Here is a 22,604-nt window from a genome sequence, read left to right on the forward strand (position 1 = left end):
GAATATTTACCAATTTCTAGACTTACTCTTTACTTTATAATTTGTACTTGATGTTTATGTAGGTATCTGTTCAAAGTATTTGCACTGAATCTCATAAAATTCATATAATTTATCAACCAAATACATATTTAAATAAATTAATATGACAAATTATATAATGCTATACCAACAAATGGTTCTTATAAAAGTAAATTATAAAATAATGATAAAGACTACTTTTCTTATTTACCACCCTGGTAACTTTTATAAATACTGAATAATGGCAACTTTCATAAATAATAACTATAAAATCAACTAGAGACTATGACTGCTTAACATACTAAAGACTGGGCCAATTGATGTGAACATAATGTTATTTTATAATTAATTTAAACAATACTACTCTAATAAAGGAAACAACTATATTTTATGCATAGCCCTGCAATTGATTGTACCTCTTTTATGCTTTCTAATTTTAATATTTTAACAGTCTAAATGGCATCTTCCTGTCATTAATGGAAATTGGTGAGGGTCTATTTTCATTTAAAGCCCAATTAATTTCTAAAACATCTTGTGCTGAAGTAATATGTTAACATAACGCTCAAGTATGTATGTGTAAGAAAAAAATAATTTACAAGTCTGTCTATTCTTGGTATTTGTTTCATGGAAAATCTGCTATTAATGAAATCATTTCATTTAAGTACTTATAAATATAGTATGCTTCTATTGTCAATATATTACTCAATAATATGTGGATCATTAATTTTATGAATAAAATACTTTAATACCTTGTATTTAATAATTAATCATATATACTGCACACTTCATCATATCTTTGCCTTTCTTTGAAATGATTCCCATGTTCATAGAAAATTAGCATTAGTTGCCACTAAAGTGTTTTCTAAGATATTCTAAAAATGTTTCATAAAGTCAGCATTTTATAATTTATTTTTAAAACACTACTCTTAATGTAGTCATCACTCTAATAACCCAGAACTATTTAAGTATATGCTATTCACCAAATTGTTAAGTAGAGAACAAATTTAAAGCATGATGTGAATTTTCCTTTTAAGACATCTTTCAAGGCAAGACTTTTCTGATAATAAAAAAGTTATCAGAATATGCATATGCAACTTTCACAGATATAGAATGATGAAGCTCACCTTGGAATGATTTTACTTTACTGTTAATTTACTGTTTATGGCTTTTCTACACTCTGCCACAAGAAAAGAGTATACACAAAAATACTGCTTTTGTATCATTACTTCCATTCTCTGAGCCTTTCAGTCTCATTATCCCATGGCTGATTCTTTTTTCCTCCATAATTCCTATCTCTTTGCCTTTCTTTGCTGCATTCTGGGTAAAATCCTAAGTCCTATGATCAGTTCACTAATTTTCTCTTAAACTATTTTCACTCTAGAATTTATTCCACCTAAACGTTTTAAAAATTTCAATGAAAATAGCTGTATTCACAAAATTTTCAGTTGGTTTTATTCTTTATAATAATTATATTTATTTATTTATTTATTTATTTATTTATTTATTTATTTATTTATTTATTTTTTTTTTTTCGGAGATAGAGTCTCCAGGCTAAAGCACAATGGCACAATCATGGCTCACTGCAACCTCTGCCTCCCTGCCTCCAGCAATTCCCCTGCCTCAGCCTCCCAAGTAGCTGGGACTACAGGTGCACACCATCATGCCCGGCTAATTTTTGTATTTTTAGTAGACACCAGGTTTCATAATGTTGGCAAGGCTGGTCTTGAACTTCTGACCTCAAGAGAATCACCTGTCTCAGCCTCCCAAAGTGCTGGGGTTACAGACATGAGCCACTGCACTCCGCCAATTTTTTAAAAATTGACAGATAAAAGTGCACATATTATTGTGTACAGCACAGTGTTTGAAGTACATATACAGACAGACTGACTAATTAGCATATGTATTCCCTCACATAGCTATCATTTTTTTGTAGTGAGAACAGTTAACATCTAGTCTCTCAGCATTTCTCAAGAATATATTATTAACTACAGTCACCAAGTTGTACAATAGAGCTCTTGAACTTATTTCTCTTAGCTAACTGAAATTGTATATTCTTTGACCAACATCTCCTCACCCTGCCTCTCAAATACCCCAGCCCCTGGTAACACCATTCTACTTTCTACTTCTGTGAGTTGAACTTTTTAAGACGCCACATATGAGCAAGATCATGTGTCTTTCTGTGCCTAGCCTATTTCACTCAACATAATGTCCTCCAGGTTAATACATGTTGTTGTAAATGACAGGATTTCCTTCCTTTTTTGTGGCTTAAAGTATTCCATTGTGTCCACATTTTTTAATCCATTCATTCAGTGATAGAAACGTAGGTTGATTCCATATCTTGGCTTTTGTGAGTAATTCTGCAATAAACATGAAAATAAAGAAATCTTTTCATCATACTGATTTCATATCTTTAGCTATATATATACAGTAGTGAGATTGCTTGATTACATGACACTTGTATTTTTAATGTTTTGCGGAACATCCATACTGTTTTCCTTAATGGCTGCATCAATTTACATTCTCACCAACAGCGTGCAAGGGTTCCCTCTACTTCACATCTTGTCAACACTGGTCTGTTATCTTGAAGACAGGCATTCTAACTGGTCTAAGGTAATATCTCATTGTGTTTTTAATTTCTGTTTCCCTGATTAGTAATATTGAGCTTTTGTTTCACATACCTGTTAACCATTTGTATGTCTTAAAAAATGTCTGTTCAGTTTCCTGGCTCATAATTTTATTTAATTATTTGTCTTCTTGCTATTGAATTGTTTGAATTTCTTACGTATTTTGGATATTAACCCCATAACAGATGTATAGTTTGCAAATATTTTCTTCCACTCGGCAGGTTTCTCTTTGCTCTGTTGGTTGCTTTCTTTGCTGCACAGAAGCTTTTTAGTTTGGTGCAATCTTATTTGTCTATTTTTGCTTTTGTTGCCTATGCTTTGGGGTCCTATCCAAAAAGTCATTGCCCACATAACTGTCCTAGTTTTTTCCTCTAAGTTTTATTCTAGTAGTTTCATAGATTTGGGTCTTACATGTAAGTCTTTTTTTTTTTTTTTTGAGATGGAGTCTCTCTCTGTCACCCAGGCTGGAGTGCAGTGGTGTGGTCTCCACTCACTGCAAGCTCTACCTACCAGGTTCATGCCATTCTCCTGCCTCAGCCTCCCGAGTAGCTGGGACTACAGGCGCCCACCACCACGCCCAGCTAATTTATTTATTTATTTTTATTTTTATTTTTTTTTTAATTTTTAGTAGAGACAGGGTTTCACTGTGTTAGCCAGGATGGTCTCGATCTCCTGACCTCGTGATCTGCCCCCTTCGGCCTCCCAAAACATGTGTAAGTATTTAATCCATTTTAAGTTGGTTTTTATATGTGGTGTGAGATAAGGTTCTAATTTTATTTTTCTGCCTGTGAATATCCTGTTTTCCCAAAAGCATTTATTGAAAGGACTGCCCTTTTCCTATTGTGTGCTCTTGACACCTTTGTCAAAAATCAGTTGGTTGTAAATGCATGGATTTATTTCTGTGCTCTCTATTCTGTTTAATTAGTCTGTGTGTCTATTTTTATGCCAGTACCATGCTGTTTTGGTCACTACAGTTTTGTAATATATTTTGAAGTCAGGTAGTGCAATATCTTCAGCTTTCTTCTTCTTTTTCAAAATGCTTTGGCTTTTCAGGATTTTTTTGTGATTTCATATGAATTTTAGAATTGTTTTTTCTATTTTTGTGAAAAATGTCATTGGTATTTTGATTGGAATGCTGTTGACTCTGTAGCTTGCTTTGGGTAGTATGGACATATTAACAACACTAAATCTTCCAGGATATGAACAAAGAATATATTTCCATTTATGTGTGTCTTCTTTAATTTCTTTCATCTTTATTTTATGGCTTTTAGGGTAGAGATCATTCACCTCCTTGGCTAAATTTATTCCTAAATATTTCTTGTAACTATTGTAAATAGTAGGTTCTCTTGTCCTTTTTCAGATAGTTTGCTATTAGTGAATAGAAACACTACTGAGTGTTGTATGTTGATTTTGTATCCTGCAACTTTACTCAATTACTAGATAATTCTCACAGGTTTCTTTTTGTAAAGTCTTTAGAATTTTCTGTATATAGGGTCATGCCTTCTGCAATCAGGGACAATTTAATTTCTTCCTATCCAATTTGTATGTCTTTTATTTCTTTCCTTTGTCTAATTGCTCTGGCTAACACATCCAATACTATATTGAATAGAAGTGGTTAACATGGGCATCCTTATCTTACTCTGTGTCTTAGAGGAAAAGCTGTCAACTTCTCCCCATTGAGTTAGCTATGGAGTTTATCATACATAGCCTTAATGGTGTTGAAGTACATTCCTGCTATATCTAATTTTTATATAATTGAGATTTTTTTATCATGAAAGAATGTTGAATCTTTCCAAATTTTTTGCACGTCTGAAAATGGTTATATGCTTATTTTCCTTCATTCTGTTCATGTAATGTATTACATTTACTGATTTACATATATAGAACCATCCTTGCATCACTGGAATGAATACCACTTGATCATGATGAATAAACTTTTCAATGTACCATTGAATTTGGTATGCTTATATTTTGTTGAGGATTTTTGCATGTATATTAATCAGAGACATTGGTCTGTAGTTTTGTTTTTTTGTTTTTTGTTTTTGGTATCAAGGTAATGCTGGTATGATAAAATAAGTTTGAAAGTATTGCCTCCTCAATTTTTTGGAAGAGTTGAGCAAATTTTTATTAGTTCTTTTCTAAATATTTGATAGAATTCAGCAGTGATGTCACCATGTCTCAGACTCTTCTTTGATAGGAGACTTTATTACCGATTCAATCTTTTTACTGGTTATTGATCTGTAAAGATTTTTTATTTCTTCCTAATCTTTGTAGATTATAAGCATCAAAGAATTTATCTGTTTCTTCTAGATTATTGAAATGGTTGGTATGTAATTGTTCATAATAATCTCTTATGGCCCTTTGAATTTCTGTTGTGTCAATTGTAATATCTCCTTTTCCTTTTCTTTTCTTCCTTTTCCTTATTTGATTCCTATTTCATTCTCAGTTAGCATAGCTGAAGTTTTGTGGATTTTATTTTTTCAAAAAATACATTTTTCTATTATTTTTTTCCAGGCTCTATTATTTTATTTCTGCCCTGATTTTTATTATTTCCTTCCTTTTACTAACTTTGGGCTTAGTTTATTACTGTTTTGCAGTTCCTTGAAGTACAATGTTAGGTTATTTGAGATCTTTTATCTTTTTCAATGTCACTGTTTACAGCTACATGCTTCCTTCTTAGAACTGCTTTTGCTGTATCTGGTAAGTTTGGGTATGCTGTGATTCAATGTTCATTTGTCTTAAGAAATTTTTAAATTTTCTTTCCAATTTCTTCATTGACCTATTGGTTGTTCAGGAGCATTTCCATGTATTTGTCAAATTTTCCAAAGTGTCTCCTCTTATTATGTTAATTCTTATTAATTGAGGTCAGAATAGCTACTTGATATGATTTCAATTTTCATATATTTGTTAAGACTTGCTTTGTGGCCTAACATATATTCTATACTGGAGAATGTTTCATGTGGAGTTGCAAATAAAATAATGTATATTCTGCAGCTTTGGGGTTAAATGTTGGGCATATCTTTGTTACATCCACTTGATCTAGATTACGTTTTTAGTTTACTGTTTCCTGATTTATTTTCCATGTGGATGATCTGTCCATTTCCAGAAGTATGGTGTTTAACTCCCCTAAATTTAGTATATGGTGATCTATTGCTCCCTCAAATTTATTTATATTTACTTTATATCTTTATCAGTTTGGATGTTGGGTACATATATATTTGTAATTGTTATACCTTCTTGCTTAATTGACCCATTTATAACTATATAATTATGTTACTGTTTCTTTTTATGGTTTTACTTAAAGTCTATATGATCTAAGAATGGCCACTCCAGTTTGTGTTTGACTGCCACTTACATGGAGTGTTTTTCTGCAGCCCTTCACTTTGTCTATATGTGTCCTTACAAGTGAAGTCAGTCTCTTGTAAGTAGCATATATTTGGGTCTTGTTTTTTTGTTTTTTTAAATGTATTCAGCTATCTTACACCTTTTGATGGGAGAATATAATCCATTTATATTCAAAGTAATTACTGACAGGTAAGTATTTACTACGCCATCTTGTTCACTGTTTTCTAGTTTTTTCATAGATCTTCTGTCTCTGTCTCTTTTTCTGTCTTTCTTTGTAGCTAAGTGATTTTCTTCAGTGTTATGTTTTGATTGTTTGCTTTTTATTTTCACATACCTACTATAGGTTTTACTTTGTGGTTTCCATATGACTTACAAAAAATATCTTATAACATGTTTTAAGCTGAAAACAACTTAACTTTCATCACACACACACACACACACACACACACACACACACACATAATCTAGTTATACTCTACTCCCCAAACAACATTTTGAATTTTTGATGTCACAATTTGCATCTTTTAATATTGCAAATCCCTCAGTAAGTTATTTTGGCTTTTTTAAATAGTTTTGTCTTAACCTTTATAATATAGATTTAAGTGATCTACACACCACCATTGCAGTATCAGAGTGTTTTGAATTGAACCATGCATTTACTTTTACCAGTGAGTTTTATACTTTAAGGTGTTTTCACGTGACTTACTAGTGTTTTTTTCTTTCACCTTGAAGAGCTCCCTGTAGCATTTCTTGTAAGACAGGTCTGGTGGTGATGAACTCCCTCAGCTTTTGTTTATTTGGGAAAGTCTTTATTCCTCCTTCATTTCTGAAGAATAGTTTTGCTGAGCACAGTATTCTTGATTGACAGTATTCGTTGTTCTCAGTACTTTAAATTTTATCAACCTCTTCTCTCCTGGACTATAGAGTTTCTGCTGAGGAGTCTTCTGTTAGCCATATTAAAACATTTTTAAATGTAATTTTCTTCTTTTCTCTTGCTGTTTTTTAAAAATCCTCTCCTCAATGATTTTTGAGTTTGGTTATAATATTTTTAACCAAATGTCATATTTGGTTAATGATTTTATTTGGTTATAATATTTTATAACATAAATAATATTAATATAAATAATATTTGGTTATAACATTTTATAATATTTTGAGTTTGGTTATAATATTTTTAAAGTAGTCTTATTTGCATTGAATCTGATCAGAGACATTTGACCTTGTTGTATCTGGAAATTGATGTCTTTCTCCAGATTCAAAAATTGTTCTGCTAGCATTTCTCTAAACAAGTTTCTTACCCCTTTATCTTTTTTTATTTTATTCCATGACTCAAATGCTTTGCTCTTTTGTTGCTGCCCCATAAATCCCATACACTTTTTTAAAATTTATATTTCTTGTTTTCTCCTCTGTATATTTTTAAATAATCTCTGTTCAGTTTCACAGATCCTTTCTTCTTGATCATTTCTGCTGCTGATGCAGTCTATTGAATTTTTCATTTTATTCCTTGTATTTTTAAGCTCCAGGATTTGCTTTTTACTTATTTTTTTTCAGTCTATTAAATGTATCATTCTGGTCAAATATTGTTTTCTTCATTTTGTTGAATTGTTTCTCTGTATTTTTTTGAAGTTTACTGAGCATCCTTAAAACAGTTATTTTGCCATATATATCATGTATCTCTAATTTTAGGATCAGTCAATGGTACCTTTATTTTGTCCATTTGGTGATGTCATATCTTCCTGATTGTTCTTGATGTTTGTAGTCATGCATCGACGCCTGCATATTTGAAGAAGTAGGTACTTATTCCAGTCTTAGCAGACTGGCTTTTTTCTGAAAAAACCTGCAATAGGCACAGCATTGGGTTATGTTCAGTGCAGCTGCTGCTGGCATGGCACTGGGTTGCTGCCTGAAGCCTGGGGTACACTGAGAACTACCTGCCACAGGGATGTCTAGAGCTACCAGAAAGCAAGTCTGTCACACAAGCCTGAGACCTGGGGCTGTGTGGTCCTGTCTTGCACTAGGATGACTCTAGAGACTCTGTCTCCAGATTCTGATCTGGAGTATGGGGCTGTGGGGGTCTGCCTTATGCTGGGTTACACTGTGTTGGTGTCAGTATTGGGGTCCAAGGCAAATTTTTATACTCATTTTCTTCTCTTTTCCCCAAGGAAATGGTATCTTTAACTGGACTGTGTTGCTTGGGTTTGGTGGAGGAATGACAGGGGTAATGCAAAACTGTCCTTTCTACCTTATCAATATCTCTTTTCTTAGCATTATGCTACAGCCAGATACTGTGAAATCTTAATATTAACTTGTTCCCTTAGCTCTCACATGAATATTTTTGTGTATGGAGAGTTGTTCAAATCAATATTCCTGTCAAGTGATGAAGGCCAAAGAGTTTTACTTTGCCATCTTGTTCCACGCATCTCTTCATTTGGTCCTATTCATGTCTAATTATTTTTGTTTCATCTCTGCCTTTTTTGTCTCATAATTTTTGTTTGTTGCCATGAGTATTAACATTAGACTATTCCCTAATATTAATTTTATTTTGGACATATTCTTGTGCATTTTGCCTGGCATGTTGCTTGTCTTTCTTAACATCAATTAGTTTACTTATGTACTTTAGAATCTTGATTTTCAGACTCATTTGAGTGAAAGGAATACCTCTTTCCCCTCCTTTCTCTCTCCTGCCAATATTAGCCTTCCTTATTTCTTGTTGAGTTGTTTCTACTTACCCTCCTAATAAATTGAGTGTAGACCAGAACCATAAAATATTCCCTTCTTCCTGATGAGATTGGTCAGTTACCAACCCAGTGGGAAACTAGGAAACTAATTTAATTTCCACTTTTTTAAAAAAGTGACATGTCGATCCTCTCACTTACTTTGGTCTACAGTATCCTACAAAGCCATAGCCCCAAGCTCTTAGTTACAAATATAATGCTAACCTCCTTTCTTGAGAGAAAATTGATTGAGCAAGAGTTATTCCCATCCCAGACATAAAGCAGCAAGCTCATTATCTCTAGTTTCAAGTATTGCATGCAGCTTTTTTAGACTATGTGAGTCAGCAGTTGCATCCTAGTGGACTGCAGCTGTAGACCCACTCACAACTTGGCATTTCTGGCCTATAAAATGTTGATCCTGCTTTTGAACCCAGATAAATCTTATAGCATTTCTTAATTTTTTTATCTTTCACTGATATTATTTGGTGTAGACATGGTACTTTAAGTATAAATCATTTTTGCTATCTGAGCGAGAAATGCAAAGTTATTATTAGAAACATATTTACAATAAAAAATTATAAAGGCCAGTCAAGTTATAATATGAAACAAGATGGTTTTAGAAAAGATGACTATAAAAATATATTTAGTCAAGAAAGAACACATTGGTGTACCAACTTTTGAAACAGAATGCTAAATCAATATTCTGTGGATCTAACTCAGCTGGGGATGACCCAGTCCAGATAGTAGGGTTATAGTGCAGTGCAGTTAAAATCACTCTGTGTTGATTTAAACAATAAAATAAAATGTCTCTGCATAGGTCAGACCAACTCTAGACCGTGGTGTTTATGTTCAGTGCAATAGTCCTTCACTTCGTTCATTTCACATCCTTTCACCTGGACTATTGCAAGCTCTCCCAGGTAGTCTCCTATTATGTTTTTCCTCTCTCATGCTCAGAAAAATTATTTTTCAAAAATAAAATAATGGCTAATTTTTGCATTAAAGAGTCCAATATTTCCCTGTGCTTATAGGAAAAAGCCTGACCTCCTATGTATGGAATTGACACTTTATGATCTGACCCCAACTATAATCTCAACTTGTTTAACTGACACTTAAGTGCCTTCTCTGTCAGCCAAAACTTTCCCAACACAGTGCATCACTCTATCACTACTGGTTTTTCTTCTAACTGGCTCCTCTACCCACAATAGTTTGTTTTCTTCTCCATATGATCCCCTTAGCAGTCCTCACCCCACCACCCCACAAATTCTTACTTCTTTGAAGACCTGGAAAATTCTTACTGCTTAAGACCCAGGACAAATAGCTTTCTTTCTGAATGCCCCAGAATTTGACTCACAGCTCATTTGAAACATTTAATCATGCTGTAATAATTATCTGTTGAAGCATTTAATGTATCATATTGCTTTTTATAATTATTTTTATAAATAAATAATTAACATAACTATAAGAACTTCTAGAGTCTTTGTCTGATTCATCCCAGGATTTTCAGTGTCTGGAATAGTGCTTGGCATATGGAAATACTCACTCCATATTTGTGATAATCCAGCTTCAAATCCAGTACAATATCCCTCTTCCAAACTAGTTGCAAGAATTCATTTATTAAATCAATAAATGATCTTGTGTCAGAAGAATATGCAAAGAATGGGATGAGAGATTAGAAATGGCCATATGAAAAAGAGTGAAAAATAACAAAATATTTATTTTAGGTAGGAAAATATTTGAGGAAGACAGTAAGTTTGTCTACAACTATTGGTAGAGAGTTTTACTTGGTATATCCCAAAACAAATTTCTTTAAATCTGATATTTAATCATTCATAAACTATCCTAATAGAACTGTTTGACATGTTCAACAGTCCAAGCCTACCCATTGGGAAAAGGAAAGAAGTTATCTTCAGGTGCCAACATTCAAATCATCTTAAAGTTGAATGTGGCTCCTTGCCTATAACTGAATCCCCCAAAAAATTCATTTTTTGTTATATACTAAATACTTAAGGCAATAATTAAAGGAAGGAAACATTCTACTGAAAATATCCACTGGGAATCTATTAGTGATAAGGTAGCAGTGCTTTAATAAAGGTTACTTGGTTGATGATAAAAAAAAAGATAGGCTGTTAGGTAAGTGTGGAACCTGAAAGTAGCAACCACAGAAATAGCAGCTTCAATTATTTTAATAATCACTGTCTGTGAGGCACTCTATATACTTATGTTATTTAGTTTTCATCATAAACCAACTTCAAAAGGCACACATTATTTCTCTCATTGTATAGAACACTCTTAGAGAGGTTAAATTGCCAAAAATGTCATGGCTAGACAGAGATTATGCCAGAATTTGAACCCAGATCTGCTTTATTCAAAAGTCAGTGTTCTGTTGACTTTCTGTAGGGAACAGATTTAAGCAGACAAAAGAGGCAGGAGAGATAGTCATAATGTAATGTTGATTGAAGATGGCTTCAAAGAACTCATTAAATCAAGGGATGAGAATGATGAAAAGAATACAGAGACTGACCTGGGTTTATCAGTACGATATCAGGAATCAAGCCATCATCCTAAAGCAACTGAAACATAGTTTAAGTTCACCCAACTGTAGAGCAAACAGGAAATCCAAAATATAAATATAAGATGTGTTAAATTCCTTTCAAAACTGTTATATGAACATGTCTGCAATCCCTAAAAGTAGAGCAACATCTTCTTCATCACCGTGCCATCTCTGGCAACTCCATGGTCATTCCCTTGTCAACAAATTGCTCTTTTCATTCTTCTCTGGAGTGATTCACTCACTGATTTGTCACCCATAAAAAGTTATACATGGTATAATGGTATTACTTATCTTAGTATACCAACAAGCAAGGGTAGTCACATACATGCAACCCTGAAACCCTGAGGATTGTTGTGTCTATAAATCCACTTCACAGCCTTGACCACCGTGTTCGGCTTGTAGGTATTGAATCAAGTGTGTGCTGATGGATGGATTATTTTTACATCACTTTTCATACATATAACTCATGAAAATATTTAGCATTCAGTCTGAGAACAAGAACAATGACAAAATAATGCCTTGTGTTTTATACCATATATTTAAAAATTGTTTCCACAATTCTACATCATCTTATTCTCTCAATGCTTATGATTATTGATGGTCTTTTTCATTAAAATATGTTTCTATAGAAATAAGAAAATTATAATTTTGAAGATTATTTCATCATTTTCACAGGGGAAAATAAACAGTCAAATCCACTGTGATAAATTCTCTCAATCCCAGTTTATCCCATTACAATGAAGAGATAATATATAATCACTTTATTAGACACAATATATTATGTGTCTATTAATAAAATATATGTGTGAAAGCACATTTGAAATAGGTAAATGAAATAAACTGCCACAGCCAGTATAGGTGCCTGGAAATCAAAAGAGAGTTGTAACTGCTTAGTAAATACCTAGTCATTGACTGCACTGTGTTTGGAGATGATAGCAAACACTGTATTTTGTATTCAGCCCTTCAGTAGTATTGAATATCTAAAGAACATTTAACTATATTCTAGGTATATAATATGTAAGCCATCTAGTTAGGTGGTTGAGCACAATATATAATATATTTATGTTTTCTTCTCTTATTGGTTTCTTCTTTCCTTCTTTTAGTAGTGAAGAGAATAATAAAGGTTGTGGAAATGGGTCACTAAATGTTTTTCAACACTAGGTATATTCAGAAAATTTCACGTGACTCAATCAGGAAGATTAATTATTTAAAAAAACATAAGAAGGAAACAGAATGTCAATGCTGAAGAGAAGGTCCTTCAGTGCTCTATGACTGCACCTTGGACAGGCCACTGCCACCTTGTGGCATTTTGGTTCAATAGTTTTGATACATCACATTCCTAATAAATCAGAATAAAGTTTGAATTTAAAAGTGGTCATCTTTCTTGAATATTTACTTTGGGAGTAAACTGTTTCTAGCTGTATTTTAATGCTGTGAGAAGTAATTATTTTTATATTTTGTTTGTATTTTCACATGTTCAGACAGAACAATTACCATCTAATAAAATAAAATATCAAACTACTTAAAATTGTCTCTAATTTCTGAATGACTTCAAAAAGTGATGGAAAGCCAAAACTCCCTTAATAATAAATATTACACATACAGGTGTCATACTCCTCCATTTTTTAATGAATAATTTTAGCACGATTTTCATACGTACTTTAAACAAAGTTTTTATTTTATTTCTATTATTGGAAAGCGTTTCTTTTCAGCTCCCACAACTAGTAGTCTATTTTATTTATAATATTATTATATTATACTTACTTTTATTATTCTAAGTAAAAATCCACTTGTTATTAGTCAACTTATCCTCAATTGGATTGGGAAGGAATTAATTTAATGTATCATTTAGTTTAATAGCAATAAAAGTTATGGAAATAATTGGAGTTCATGTGGCTAATTAGGCTGCAAGATCCTTCAGAGACAACTCTCTTCCCTCTGCCTCAACTACTTGTACATAACTTTTATATGATCTGTTATATGACTTTTACTTATGTTTCCATGTTGTCTTCTAAGAATCCATTGATGTTTACTTCATATCATATTATCTCCAAATTATTTCTGCATATCCCTTCGGTTTTTTCCTAACACAGTAGAGATCATCAAAATTTTGGATCTACGACCCTTGACTATAAGAACACCTGATAACAAACTTGAAAGGATTATATTGCATTATTATCAAAGCACTTACTTGGCTGGTTGTCCTTCAGTACTATTCATTGTTTGAGATAAACTGTTTGCTCTCCTTACTCACATGCTCTGAGAGAAAATTATTACACATTGTAGATAACATTTTTTTCCTATAAAACAGCTTGCCTTTATACTGTATCTCTTACCTCTTAATTCTAAGAAGTATATTTTGCTCTACCTTTAATTTTTTTATTCGAACACCTGAAAGAGTAAAGTTTATTCCTTCCAGACCTGACTTACAACCATGACCATAAGATACTTCACATGCTATCAGAGTTTAATTATTGCCCCTTCATCCCAATCTTTCCTCTTTGCAACAAGCATAGGACAACCTAGGCAGTATGCAGACTACCATATATCACACATTTTTCTTTTATTCCTCAATTTTGATGGTTAGTTTCTTTTCCTTCTTAATTTAATGACTATGTATTCCATTCTGAAAGTAAGAAAACATGACCATATGTATTTTTAATTGCTTTGGGCAGATCTTTAAATTGCAATTACTCACGTGGGCCAAGACATGCAGTGAGACAATTGCAAATGACTCCTTCCTCTGTTAATGTTTTGACCACATAAGAACAAACATATCAAAGTGCTTACCCTATAGGTTCAATATGTTTTACGGCATACTTGTTATCCCTTAGTTCTTTGATCTATGCCCTTCCCTATTAAATGGATTCATTTCCAGAGTTTTGGTTATCATTATGATGGGCACTTTTATGTAGGAATGTCTTTTAACATTAGATGGGAATTTATGTCTGCCACCCTTAGTGGAAGTAATTTGAAGTAAATTTTTTCTGTTGTAAAGTGTTAATAATAGGATTTGAGAAGAACATTCCCCTCTAGACTACAGACCTCTTGAGCCATCTGAAATGATCCTAGGGAAGTGGACAAGGTTGTACCATGAACCAAACTGATCATTTGGTGGGTTCACAGCAAGTTATTCATTCGCTTGCTCTGCAAAGAACAAAAAGTTAAGTTGATGACAGGGTATGGGGGCATCTCCCAGTCAGGAAACTGGGGCTGGTGGTCAAGCCCAAGGAAAACCAGGTTCTTTTTCAATAAATGATAACATCTAACACAATTTTGAGCAACTCCAGGTAAATATGACATGTTTCTTAGCAACAACATGGCCACTAAAATAGAAACACTCCCAAATTTTCCCATTCAGAACTAACCTCCGGTTACATCTCTAAAGGCCTAATTAATATTCACAATTTCATTACTTTTTTAAATTGCCATTCCTTTAATGATGAACCACCTGCCTTTTCTTCATTTTCTTTTCTTTTTTACACTATAAATAGTGGTCTAGTACTCTCGTTCATGTATCTTTAAAATTCTATTTCTATAGACAGTTTTAAGAGTGGGAATTGCTGGATCTATAGTTACATTCATTTTGGTTGTATAGAGATAGATACCGTCCCAAAAATGTTATATTGAGGTATTCTTCCATTAGCCATCCATCTCAGCATCATTGTTTATTAAACATTCAATATTTAGAATGATTAAAATAAGTATATTATGTATAAAATGTACATATATGTACATATGTATGTCTAATATGTATGTCTAATATACACCCGTATACACCCTTATATGGATGTTCTATTTTCTGCTCATTTTCTCATTAGAATGGTGTATACGTGTTCACTAAAATATTTGCATTTTTTATCTGGCTAGTATGTTGCGACCATCAGTACATCATACAACTCAGAGAAGTATAATGAGGGTTAACCTAAATATACATTCTTAGGGCCGCCAGGAAAGCATGTGATGAAGTGAGGTGAGCATTGTCTGAATGTCAGGAGTCCTGGCTGCCCCAACTTAGCGACTAACTTGCATTGGGAACTTGGGAAAGTCACTTTTGCTCACTCAGTTTGGTTTTTTTTCTCTGTAAAATAAAGTTGGGACTAGATGATCTCTATAGCCCTTTCACTTGGGAGTATTATTTATGTATATATGCATATTTATAATACATAATATATACTTATATGTATAAAAATTACATATATAAAAGTACACATATGTATATAAAAGTTTATATTTATATATAAAACTTTATAGCTCTTTTGAAGTCTTTTATGTGAAGTTTTAACCTACACAGCCAATAAATTTAGCTTCAAAACTTATCTATTTTGTGTGTTTTGGAGCTAACAGAAGGCCAGGGGTCACAAAGAAGAGTCACGTGGGCCTGGTTCCAGTCCTAGGCACCATAAACACACAGGTGACACTTTACAGTTTAGTTGGGAAGATATAGAAGCACAAACTTAAATGGAAAGAGCCTATTATACAATTAAATGTAATATTTGTTAAATTTTTAGGTGGTTAATGCTCAGACATCTGAGGTTGTATGGACCAGTGAGAGGAACTAGTTCTCTTTTCCTAGGGTGAGTTAGTAACTGAGTATTAATAGTAGGAAAGCAGGGTTGATTACCAATTCCCAAAAGCTGAAGGAACAAATGGAGGTGAGAGTGACTGCCCCGGAAGGTACAATACTTTGAAGGAGGTATTGAGGGCCAGAAGCTCATTTTACTCTTGGGCCACAATCAATAATGTGGTTACTTTTAATAGAAGTGCCTCAATTTCACTGAAAGGGCTTGCAGAGGTTGCTGAATGAAATAGCGAAGGATCCTATTTGGAAGTATTTTAGAAATTACTTCTTAACTATCTTGCTAAAAGTATCAAGATGTATGCCTAAGCGGGGCATGGTGGTTCACACCTGTGATCCCAGCTACTTGAAAGGCCAAGTCAAGGAAGATCACTTGAACCCAGCATGAGTTTGAGGCTGCAGTGAGCTATGATCATGCCACTGAACTCCAGCCTGGGTGACAAAGCAAGACCCTGCTTCTGGAAAAAAAAAGAAAGAAAGAAAGAAAGAAAGATGCCTGCAAGCCTACCTTAGGCCATGACTTTAAAAGGAGATGAAAGCTTCCAGCTGATGAATGAGGGAAGAAAAGTCTGACAGGAATAACATAACTGTCTCAAGGGAATTGAGTCATTAATTCCCTTTTAGAGTGAATCGATGATGTAAGCTTTCTAATCCAAAGTAGACACACTACAGTAAGGTATTAAAATATTTTTAAAGCTTTACTTTATAAATAAGGACGACTTCCAACAACCCATTTCTTATACATAGACACAAATATTAGAAAAAGTAAACACATTGTTATTTACTTTGCACTTGTACAAGTTAGCTTCCATATCACTGTTTACCTAGCCAATGAACAATATTTGACCAGTAGATAGCTGGTGATTTCTAAATTCTGCACTCGGATTGTTTGCAGTCCCCTAAGCTCAAATCAGAGTTCCTAAAGTCTACTAAACTAATTTGCTCAGATTAGTAAATATTAGCAGCTTTAGTTCTCAATATTAGTCAAAAGTCAGTGGCTGCATAGAAGGCCAGAGTTAATGTAATAAAAATATAGAAATATTCAAATAAAGTATATCATTAAAATATGAATGAAGTTCTAAAACATGTTACCACTGAGGAAATCCATAACATCACATGGTATTTAACATATAATTAGCTGATAAACATTTAAATTTTTCTGTGAAAAAATGGGAAACTGGAAGCTATAATTAAATATACTAATTTACAATGTTTTGGTGTAAATGCAACCAAAGGTGTCCCTTGCATGTTGACATTAAAATTGTGTTTTTCTCTGCTGATCAGATACCATTTCAAAACATTTCAACTTCAAACAACATTTAAACAACATGTGTAAGCATTGTTTTTACAAAATGTTTAATAAATGAGATGAATTCATTGAAATTCAAGACTTGTAACCACATTCAGAAAGAGCCATATTGCAAGCAATTGTTAGTACTTAATCTGTCAACTTAAAAAACAAAAGAAAGAAAGGAATGAAAGAGCATTGTCTCAAGTCTTCTAATTTCTCTGTCAACCAAACTACATCAACTTTGCTCCCAACCTTTTAGGAGGCAGGCAGGCCTCTGACTACACCCGCCGCACTTGCTGTCCCCCCAGAGTGCCTGATTTTGGGGCTTTCCCACCTTGCAAATCAAATCCAAATCACCTTCTCTAACGACAGTATCTGTGATGCCTATTAGATCAAGAGCTCCTTTTCAATAGAAGTGCCTTAGTTTAAAGTTAGTGCCTCACCACTAGTATGGACTGTTTGTCATCTCCATTAAACATACAACTATGCGGGTCAAGGTCATTATTAGTCACACAAATGCACCTCTTAGGACACTTTCTCTCAGGAACATACTTTCTATTTGTTTTGAATCACTCCTTGAAGATTTAAAATATTCTAAGTAGCCGTTAATTTTAATCAAAACTCTTTCCATTAAGATAGAAAAAAATAGTATTATTTCAGTGCAAACTGATAACATTCTGTTGGAGTAAATTTCACTTGAAAATAGATGATGTTATATATACAGAAATGAAAAGTGGAATACAAAATTAGAAGTGTCCTTAACAGACAAAGCAGATGCTCACAAACTACATTTTCAAATAACAAAACCCAACTTTATACTAATTGGAAAATAATAATAATACATTAAATAAACTGAAGAAAATGAATCAAACATGTGCCTGCCTACCTTTCTGTGGCAAAGGTATGAGGAATAGTTAAGAGTTATCAGAGTTATAAACTGAAGAGAGATGTATGTTTTCTCCATCATTTTTGTCTCAGCTAACAGTGTTTTAGTCAAGCATTAGTCTTTGCAAGTACAGATGAATTGTGAAATGCAGTCAGTTGTGGAGCAGGGCCATCTTAAAGTGCACAGGGAAATGATGTTAAACTGAAAGGCAGTGGGTTTCAAACTTTAATGAGCCTAAGCCTGAATACCAGATGACCTAATTCAGTGGTCAGCTTTCTACAAAATCAACATAGGTGATTCTGATGCAAGTGACAGATGGACTGCATTTTGTAAAACACTGCTATGTGGTATGCATGCATGGCAATAAAACATAAAAGTCAGCTGAAATGTTGGTGAAGGAGATAGGTTCAGGGAAGAAAAACTGTTTCTATTTATCTTAATCGGCATTATGCATGTAACCTAGATTTGAAGAGCTAATGAAAGAAATAACATAATTTTTGTTTATAATAAATTGAGTTAAATTATTTAAATCTATTTGAATTAACGTATGTGCTGCACCAGTTTTAGAGTTAAATCATTCAGTAAAATAATATATTAATTAACCTTAGAAAACAAGAGGTTCTACACAAGATGTGACGCCAATAACTTCAAGTGTCAAAGCTCTGCATATTTTAGCATTTCTATGGACTCTTCCTAAAATGAATTTTCCACTTCCTGCACAAACTGAATATACTAGAAAATATTTAAACTGGTATAGGTGACTTATGACATTTACCACTGAGTTAAGATAAAATATCCTGAGTTAATATCTCAAATCTACCACTTACCAGCCTTGGGGAAATTGCATAGCTTCCCATGCCTTGCTTACTTATTTGTGACATAAGTTGCATATCTCATGTAGGATTATGGGGAATCAAACGTGTAAATGCATGTGAAAGAGCCTCATAACATGTCCAGCACTTCATTGTTACTTTTCTCTTCTGTCCTAGGCTGTTAGTCTTGCAGTTCTCACTACTATACTTCGTTCTTTTAGTTTGATTTTTTTTTTTATCTTTAGAAGGTGAGTAAAACAGACAATCAAGCTTGTTAAGAACCACATGCTGGCTGGGCACGGTGGCTCAAGCCTGTAATCCCAGCACTTTGGGAGGCCGAGACGGGCGGATCACGAGGTCAGGAGATCGAGACCATCCTGGCTAACCCGGTGAAACCCCGTCTCTACTAAAAAATATAAAAAAGCCGGGCGAGGTGGCGGGCGCCTGTTGTCCCAGCTACTCTGGAGGCTGAGGCAGAAGAATGGCGTGAATCCGGGAGGCGGAGCTTGCAGTGAGCTGAGATCCGCCCACTGCACTCCAGCCTGGGGGACAGAGCGAGACTCTGTCTCAAAAAAAAAAAAAAAAAAAAAGAACTACATGCTAAATGAAAGTGAGTGCCCAATGCCACAATATTAGGGTTTGAACTACTTAATTTAAAACTATGTACTTAATTCAGAGTTCAAAGGCATTTTGAACTACTTAATTAATTTAAAACTATGTACTTAATTCGGAGTTGAGGGTGTTAAGTTTAATCTCTATTTAAGGTGGGAGTATTATTGAAATAGTTTAAACCACAGAAAATTATTTAATATAAGGATGATTTGGGTACACAAATAGGGATAATTCAACTACTCAAATCATTTTATATAGTTACAGAGATTTCACAAAACATAATGTTCAATAACAGAAATTCATTTTCAGCCCTCTATATGGATGGGGTATTTCTGCAAATGAGGTTATTAGTTGATTAGGCTTGAAATAGATACTATAGGTTTTGTCTCATCAAACTCTAATAATATGTCAGAACCTATTTAATAGAAAAAAAACTCTAATGATAAATGTGTAATCATTTCCAGAGAAATTAAATCAGCATTGGGCTTTGAGATAATTTTTTTTTTAGTTTAGTGACAAATCAAGTCAATCTACCCCTCTCACTGAGTTTTAGGGTCTGTTTTTCCATTTACAATTTTATTTTTCTCCTGAAGAGGAAGGAGATAAAAAAAAAAAAAAAAAAGACAGAATGTAAGAAATAGGGTATAAAAATAGAGAAATTATATACTTCCTTTGTGTTCTGGAAAAAATAAAATACTATGGTTTGCTAATAGTTGTGGGAGGTTATGTGTTTGCACGGATTCTTTGCGGTATCACTAATCTACAAAAAATTGGCACATACTTTCCCTATGAGGGATAAAATAAAACAAAACAACAAAGCTTTAGAGCATGACCACCTTTGATGATTTGTGAATTTCACACAGCATTTATTCATTAATCCGGTTCAGCATTAGAAAATTGACAAAAATATTGGCCCTCATACTCAGGTATATCAAGCCAAATACACTTGTACTTGAAGAATTCTCTGCTTGGGACAGTGTATGGTGTGGGCTGTAATGACACAATTCAGTTATTCTTATTTCTTGAGTCAAAACCTACCACAGTGAGTGACAGCATTTACAGGTAAAATATTCAGTCTTCCAGCTCCCATTTCATCCTTCAGTTAACAGGGAGTTAAGAGACCGAATCCTGAAAACTTCCAAGAGAACTCAAAAAGAGTTTGCTCAGTGGAGTTCAAATATCAGGCTAAAAGCAAGCTGCAATTGATTTGAACCCTGCTTCCTACAAGTGTCCCAACCCAGGTGTGGTCTGGATTTGATAAAACATTAACTTTGTTCTCTATGTAAATAAAATGGTGGCTACACAGGTGCACCTGCTGCATGGTATTATGGGCAACCACAAAGTTATCAGAGTGTAACTTAGAAAAAATAAACAGAACAAGTGTGCTAAAGGGCACATTTAGATTGCTGTTGTAGATTGTGTATACAGTTAAATCATTCTGTCAAATAAGTTTAATGTAGTTATTGAATATAATGTATAGTTCACATGGAAGCTAATTTGCCCAGCATTTCCACATGTCCCCTGATTTAGTGAATATTTTAAAACTTTGCTCAACAATTACATAACAGGAAGGTATCTAAAAGTAGAGAAAGAAAAAAAAGTGGTGTTAACTGAATTCGGAATAAGCTATGCTTCCTTTTAATATCTTTTGTGAAATGACAGAATGATAGAGAGCACTGAGAACATTTATTACTGACAGGTGTAATTTCACCCCTACTTGAAAGGCCATGACTTTAAAAGGAGATGAAAGCTTCCAGCTGATGAATGAGGGAAGAAAAGTCTGACAGGAATAACATGACTGTCTCAAGGGAATTGAGTCATGTGGTCCTGCGGTTTACCATTTGGCCATGAAGTTACAAAGATTTACAGTGTGCTCTAAAGGGGTTTGGAACCCGTTTATTTGCATTTACTTTTGGAGGGCTGATAGAACAACTTAAACTTACAAGGTGACCAGCTCATCACCCAACTGATAATAGCATAATGGTTATCAGTCTCCCAGAGCAACATAACCATGACTGATGAAACCCTCCTACAACTAAGTTGGAGGGCTGATAACAAGATTTGAGATAGCCATCTGGGTATAAAAAGCCTTTATTATTATCATTGAACAGAATCGATAGGTCTGCATCTAGAAAGGAACTTTATAGATTTTATGGTATCGGAAATAATGTCTCAAAGGACGTTTTAGCTTTAGTTCCATTTTGATGAAAACTTTTTTTAAAAAGTTCTTTAAACGGTACTAACTAAACTAATATACATTCTGTACTACTATTTTTAAGGTGCTGAGCTAAGAAACTGAGTTTCAGAATATTAAAGTTGTAAAAGAGAGAAGATAAAGTGTGAATTACTATAGCCTGAGAAAGAATGTGACAGTGACCTAGGAAAGACAGAAGATAGAATGGGAGACAAAAACAAGAAGTGGTTATTTCTCTGGAGGTACTAAATTTGCATACCATTGTGTTAGATTTTGCTCTTGTTTTCTTAAATGTGAATATTTTTGCCACTTCAGTACTAAGTCCAGGTTAGGGGTTGGGGGACACTGGGAGTGCTGCTGGGTTCAGTAATATTCACTCCAGTGAAATCAGTGTGCTGTCTTCTAACAACAGAGAGCAGACTCTTATCTCTGTCCACGCCTCATTAATGTCATTTTTTTAGAGCGCCTATCAAATTAAAAAGATTCTCAAAGTGATCAGAAAGAAGAGATACAAGGAGGAACCAGAATCTCTTCAATTAATAAATTACTTAGAACTACCTTATAAAGCATAAAAATAAAATAAGTAGGCAAATTCTCTGCAAATCTATAGACACTAATAAGCATTATTCAGCCTTTTTAAAAGTCTTTAAAAACATCCTGTGGGTAAAATTATGCCCAGATATAATCTGGATAAGGATAGGCTTACAAAGTGCATTTGGTTTGTTCAAACATAGTCTAGAATTTTTAACTTCTTTTCACTGTATCACTTTGAGGGTCATTTATAGACTATTCAAACACAATTATTACTTCCTTGGACAAAATTCATTAGTCAGCACAGGGATATGAGCACAAAAACTTATAGAATATAGAATATAAACATGCAACTATAGGCAAACCATGTATTACTAGAGAACTATCAAAACACAGTTACACATAAAATGGCAATTATAAGAAATTCCACAAATGTTAAACAAAAAA

The 22,604-nt window shown here is 33.6% G+C and overlaps 1 protein-coding gene across 2 annotated transcripts in view; it reads right to left on the reverse strand.

Annotated features, from left to right (window-relative positions):
- Nucleotides 1-22,604, reverse strand: part of CFAP299 (cilia and flagella associated protein 299) — a 679,361-nt gene that overhangs the window by 378,147 nt on the left and 278,610 nt on the right. The window lies entirely within an intron of this gene.

This window comes from Piliocolobus tephrosceles, chromosome 3, assembly GCF_002776525.5.
Source record: "Piliocolobus tephrosceles isolate RC106 chromosome 3, ASM277652v3, whole genome shotgun sequence".
In the NCBI taxonomy this organism is placed as follows: Eukaryota; Metazoa; Chordata; class Mammalia; order Primates; family Cercopithecidae; genus Piliocolobus; species Piliocolobus tephrosceles.